Raw genomic sequence first — 6,676 nt, forward strand, 5'->3', positions numbered from 1 at the left:
TCGGAATTGTTCCCACCCTTCGGGTTGACTACTGTATCACTAGGTAGAGACCCCTTAGGGCGAGTATTCAAGGATTGTGAGATTTGGCCTAATTGAACCTCCAAGTTTCTGATTGAAGTATTGTGGGATGCCAACTGGGCATCAGAGTCAGCATTCTTTTTCATCATCTGTTCAAACATCATTTCAATTCTCCCAATTTTATTATTGGAAGAATTAGCACCTTGGGATGGAAAAGGGGGTGTATTGTTCGGTTTTTGATACATTGGGGGCCTTTGAAAACCTTGCCCCCGATTTCCTTGGTTGCTATTGTTTCAACCTCCCTAATTGTTGTTTCCACCCCAGTTGTTGTTATTACCACTCCAATTACCCTGATTGTTCTGGTTGCCCCAACTTGAATTTTTGTTATTGTTCCCCCTATTACTATTCCCTAATTGTTGTTGATTTCCCTAATTGCCTTGGGGCCTCCATTGTTGTTGGTTAGAAGAATTGCCCCTTTGGCCCTGATAGTTGTTCACGTATTGCACTTCTTCATTCTGCTTATCATACCCATCATCTTGGAACCCACCACTATCTTGGTCATATTGATCCGAACTCCCTTGGTTCTGTTGACCCTTTGTCTTCTTTTGTTCACTAACATGTTGACACCCTCCATAGCATTTACTTGTCGTGGAGTTTGAACCTACTGTAATTGTGCCTTTGCTAGCTGGTTCATTGTTGTTGTCAGTTCTGCTGTTGACTGCCCATGATCATGGAGCTCTTTATGCAAGTGGATGACCATGGGGTCACCCTGTGGCACATTGGCTCTACTTTGCCAAGCGGAGGACGTGTCAGCCATCTCATCCAATATTGCATTAGCCTCTTCATATGGTGTGTTCATGAAATTGCGCCCAACGAGTTGGTTCACTATGCACTGATTTGTTGTGTTAATGCCCCAGTAGAATGTATGTTGTATCATTGCCTCAGTCATATCATTATTTGGACGTTCCTTCACCATGGTCTGGTATCTCTCCCATATCTCATGCAGTGGTTCGTTGGGCTCCTGTTTGAAAGCTAAGATTTCATCCCTCAAGGTCGCCATGTGGCCCGACGAGAAAAACATTACAATGAATTTATCCGCCAACTCATCCCAAGTAGTGATGGAATGGTTGGGAAGCCTTTAAAGCTAGTCCAATGCCTTCCCTCTAAGTGAAAAAGGGAATAATCTCAACCGAAGTGCATCCTCTGACACATTTGTTTGCTTGCTCCCCCAACAGGTATCCACGAAACCCTTAAGATGTTTGTAAGCATTCTGATGGGGAGCACCTGTGAAATACCCTCGCTACTCCAACAAAGTCAGCATCATATTTGTAATTTGGAAATTGCCAGCGCGGATCCGGGGTGGAACAATTGCACTAGCATATCCTTGGTTTGGAAGCACCCGAGGAGCCACTCTTGGAGGTGGCGGGGGAGGGTCTGGAACATTATCATTGTCCTGACGGACTCTCCGTTGAGCTTGAGGCACTATAGGTACCTCATTATCAATATTGTCATCTACCTCCTCCCCCGGTGGAAGATCTCCAAGAGGTGTGTTGTTGTTGTTTGCCGCCATTTTGTACCTGAGTTGGCGACACACACAAATTAGTAACACAGAAGGAAAGAAAAACAATACACAAAACTATTAAGATAGATATCCAAAACCGTTATCTCCCCGGCAATGGCACCAAAAAGTGATCGGGTCCAACCCTACACCACTACGGAGTGGCAAGAGCGGTCGATGCAGCTTTTACCCGAGAAGGTCGGGATCAAATCCACAGGGAGCTATAATGTTTGGGATTTGGATTCCTATCTAAACTAGCAGTGCGTAGTGCTCTTGATTACACTTCCAATCATATTTGTTTGTTTATTACTTCTAATTTTATGCTAATGATATGCGAAATTAAACTAAGTATGAATACTTGTAATGTTTTCTAAATTGTTAAAGAGGCACTAGGGAAGGGGCTTTATCCTAGGTGAATACTTGACGGGTTCTAAAGTCTAATGCAAAGTTGTTATGTTGGGGATTGCGATATAGCCAATGCACGAAACTACTCACTCTATACCTCTCAGTAGCTTGAGTGACCTTGCCCTAATTGACTTTCTCAAGACCAATTGGGTGTCAAAATTGTGCAAGCAATATAGGCTCAAGTCGGGTATTACTATCTCTAGGTTTAACCTTTTAATTGGGACTATCAATCTCTTGAATACACCCCAATTCCTTGTTGGACTGATTTTCCTAGACTCAAGCTCTTTTTCTCAAAAAAAGCCCAAGTACAAAAAGGCATAAATTAGTGTTTGCAACCACTAATTCAACATGAAAAACACAAATCAGTCCAAATATTAACCACCCATAAACATTTAAGCCTTAAAACAAAAGACCCATCAAATACCCACACTAGGGTTGAGCCACAACCCTAGCTAATGGGCTTAGCTACTCATAATAATGGAAGAAATCAGATATTGAGATGAAGAATAACCCATAAAATATAATTACAAGCTAAGATTAGAAGATTCAATGTTAAACTAGCTACAAAAATACTCAAAATAGCTTAAAACTGCTATTCACGTGCTCTGCTAAGATAAAGATACCCTAAAAATCTAAAAAAGAAGTATTTATACAAGGCCAAATTTTTTGGACAAAAATACCCCTAACGGAGGTACTGTGGTCCACAAGAAATGGACTACGGCCGCGGTGGCTTCACCACGGACTGCATAAAATGGACCGCGGACTGCGGTGTCTTGAAACTTCCAAAATCCCAGCCCTCTGAATTCCCTCTCCGCGGACCGCAACAAATGGATTGCGGCCGCGAAGAATCTACCGCGGACCACACTGCTTAGAACCCCAGAATTGCATCTCTTTGAACTTATCCACCGCGGACCACACTAAAAGGACCGCGGCCATGGTGGGTCTTTTGCAGCTGCAGTGGATTTTATGCTGCAGCGGTGCTTTGACTTGTTCTTGGCACTTGTGCAGTTCACTCCTTTTTGAGCTGTTTTTGACTTCTTGTCACTTTTTTGCCCAAACACTACAAACAAGCACAATATGTAAGCTTTCAGGACTACTTGTATACATTTTTAATCCAAAACTCAAGCAAAAAGGAGTATAAAATAGACTAGAATCCCTAGTTATCACACGGCTCAGCTGCTTTTGAAGCTTTGACGCTTCCCCTCTTTTGAGCCACCAACTCACAGTCATCATCTTCTCCCTCATCTTCTTCATCTAGTAGTTTTTGGGCTACGTCAGCAGATAGAGCGGCACTGTCGTTCTTCGACTTACGAGGCTTGCTCTTTTGAGGCTTTGGAGTTATCGGAAGGCGAGACCCTTCTCCTCTTCTTATCCTTAGCCGGTTTCGGAGCCTCCTCTTCCCTGGGTGGGGGTGGCCTCATGATAGCTTTGTCTCTGAGACCTGTATGGGAGGAAATCAAGTAAAATAAAAAAGAAAACATTTCACAGAAAGGCATCAAACACAGAAGCTCACCTTGATTTTTGGCCTCCTGTCACGACCCGGATTCTCCACCCTCGGGAGTCATGATGGCGCCTACTAATGTGAGCTAGGCAAGCCGACTGTTTGAACAAATTACCTTTTTACCCATGTTATAATATTCTTTAACAATTATAAAGCAATAACGTGTAGATAGAGGAAATTACAATAAACGGAAGAAATGCAGTAAACTATCTAAAATATGTATCTAAGAATACTACATACAAAGTCTGAAAGATAAAAGATACATTGTTTCTGAACTAAGTAAATGAAACAGGAGTAAAGGGATAGAGGGAGACGCCAGGGCCTACGGACTCCTACAGGACTACCTTAGATCTCCGCGTGGACTGAAGGCAGCCACCCTTTCTATGGTCCAAAAGCTGCTCCTCTAGGATATGCACACAGTGCAGAGTGTAGTATCAGCACAACCGACCCCATGTGCTGGTAAGTGCCTAGCCTAACCTCGGCGAGTAGTGACGAGGCTAGGACCAGACTACCAAATAAACCTGTACAATTTAACTATATACAGCGGAAAAGAAGAACAGTAATATACAGTCAAGTATGGGAGGGGTAACATGATGCGGGGGAACTATCAATTTAGAATAGAAAGACAACAGGTAATTGAAAGAAACAACATATCTCAGATATCAACAATGAATCAGAAATCAATAAGTGCACGACATCACCCTTCGTGCTTTTACTCTCGTCCTCACCAAAGCAATAAATTAATGAAAATGTGCACGGCATCACCATTCGTGCTTTTACTCTCGTCCTCACCAAAGCAATCAAGTAATGAAAATGTGCACGGCATCACGCTTCGTGCTTTTACTCTTGTCCTTACCATATAATCAATATAATCGGCATAGAATGGTACATCGTGCGGCACGACATCACCCTTCGTGCGGCACGACATCACCCTTCGTGCGGCACGACATCACCCTTCGTGCTTTACACTCTTTTCTCACATATCATACATGGCATCACCCTTCGTGCTTTAAAACTCTCTCACCAAAACAATACACAACATTACCCTTCATGCTTTAACACTCTTCTTCACCCCAACAACAATCATAAACAATAGGACAAGGGAATAAATAAAATTACAATAAGAATATCGGTAAGGGAACAATAGTTCAATAATCAAGTCCCGGCAAGGGAACCACATCATAAGAAGCATCAACATCCCGGCTAGGGAGATAACATTAAAAGCAACAAACTCCAGGCAAGGGAGATAATATAATGATTCTCTTCTCTTTTTCATTTTTACTTCTCAACTCACTTCACAACTGAAGCCAATGTCTAAAAGGTTCAATTACCACTTATACTTTCACATTTCATTATACAACTTGAGCCAACGCTCCTCAATATTCAAAATGTCATAAATACTTCCACAAACATTGCCCAACAATAGTAATCATCACCAAAGCATGAACTATACAACGAAGTCATAATAACCACAATACAAGACTCACGAGTATGCTTGACAGTCGTCACCATGCTTATACGTCGTACTCGACAAATACCACATAGCAAATAGGACTCGACTCTGAATCCCTCAAGCTAAGGTTAGACCAAACACTTACATTGATGCTATGAACACAATTCAAGTCTCTACTATCGCTTTACCTCTTGATTCCACCACCAATTCGCTCGTATCTAGCCATAAGTTACTTAATTACGTCAATAAATGTTAAATGAATCAATTCTAATGCATGAAAATGAGTTTTCCAAAGTTTTACCCAACAAGTCAAAAATCTCCCCCGGGCCCACATGGTCAAAACCCGAGGTTTGAACCAAAACCTGATTACCCATTCCCCCACGAACTCAAATATATAATTTGTTTTGAAATCGAACCTCAAATCGAGGTCCAAATCCCCAATTTTTGTAAAACCTAGGTTCTACCCAAAACACCTAATTTCCCCCATGAAAATCATTGATTTTGAGTTGAAATTATGTGAAAAGATTTAATGATTGAAGAAAATGAGTTAAAATTGACTTACAATCGATTTGGAAGAAGAGTTGTCTTTGAAAAATCGCCTAAGAGTGTTTTGGTTTTGAAAGAGTGTGAAAAATAAAAGATTTTCGGCTAAGTTATAAAATTGCAGGTTGTAGATGTCGCAATTGCGACCAGGGATCGCAATTGCGAACCCAGACTTCTGCTAAGTTCGCATTTACGAAGAAGCTTTCGCATTTGCGAAGTGGGAATTGTGAATAGTATGTCGCATTTGCGATGACTGACAAAAACTGGGGGGGGGGGGCGCATTTGCTAGGTAGGCTGGCCTGGGCTATTTTCTCATTTGCAACATAGCCTTCGCATTTGCGAGCAGGCTTCGCAACTGCAGGCCTGCAATGCAACAACTGAAATCTGCAATTTCTCAAGTCCAAAATTTACCCTGTGGCCTATCCAATACTCACCTGAGCCCTCGGGGCTCCAAACCAAATATGCACACCAATCTAAAAACATCATACAGACTTGCTTGTATATTCAAATCACTAAAATAACATCAACAACTATGAATTTAGCATCAAAATCATAAAATTTCTTCAGAACTTCAAATTTTTCAATTTTCTCAAATACGATCCGATGCACGTCATTTCAAGTTCGTTTCTTACCAAATTTTACAAGTTCAACTCAAACCATATATAAGACCTGTACCGGGTTCCGAAACCAAAATACGGGCCCGATACCAATGGTTTCAAACATAAATTCTCTTCTTTACTTCATAATTAATTCAGCAAAATAATTTCTTTCAAACATTCATTTCTCGCGCTTGGGACCTCGAAATTCAATTCCAAGCATATGTCCAAGTACCATATTTTTCCTACGGACCCTACATGACCGTCAAATCATGGGTCCAGGTCCGTTTACCCAGAATGTTGACCGAAGTCAACTCAAACTCATTTTAAAGGCAAAATTCATCATTTTTCACAGATTTTTAACAAAATGGCTTTTCGGCTACACGCCCGGACTACGCACGCAAATTGAAGTGATGCCGAAAGAGGTTTTTAAGACCTCGAAATGCAGAATTTACTTTTAAAATAAGTGATGACAAGGTCATCACACCTCCAATTGGCCCTCGGCAAAATCGCGCCACGAGCGCTCCACGTACGAAGAGGTCGAGGCTAGTTTCGAACCTAGATTTCAAGGTTTGGGATTGCACCGGGCACCCAAGAGACCG

This window comes from Nicotiana tabacum, chromosome 11, assembly GCF_000715075.1.
Source record: "Nicotiana tabacum cultivar K326 chromosome 11, ASM71507v2, whole genome shotgun sequence".
Lineage (NCBI taxonomy): Eukaryota > Viridiplantae > Streptophyta > Magnoliopsida > Solanales > Solanaceae > Nicotiana > Nicotiana tabacum.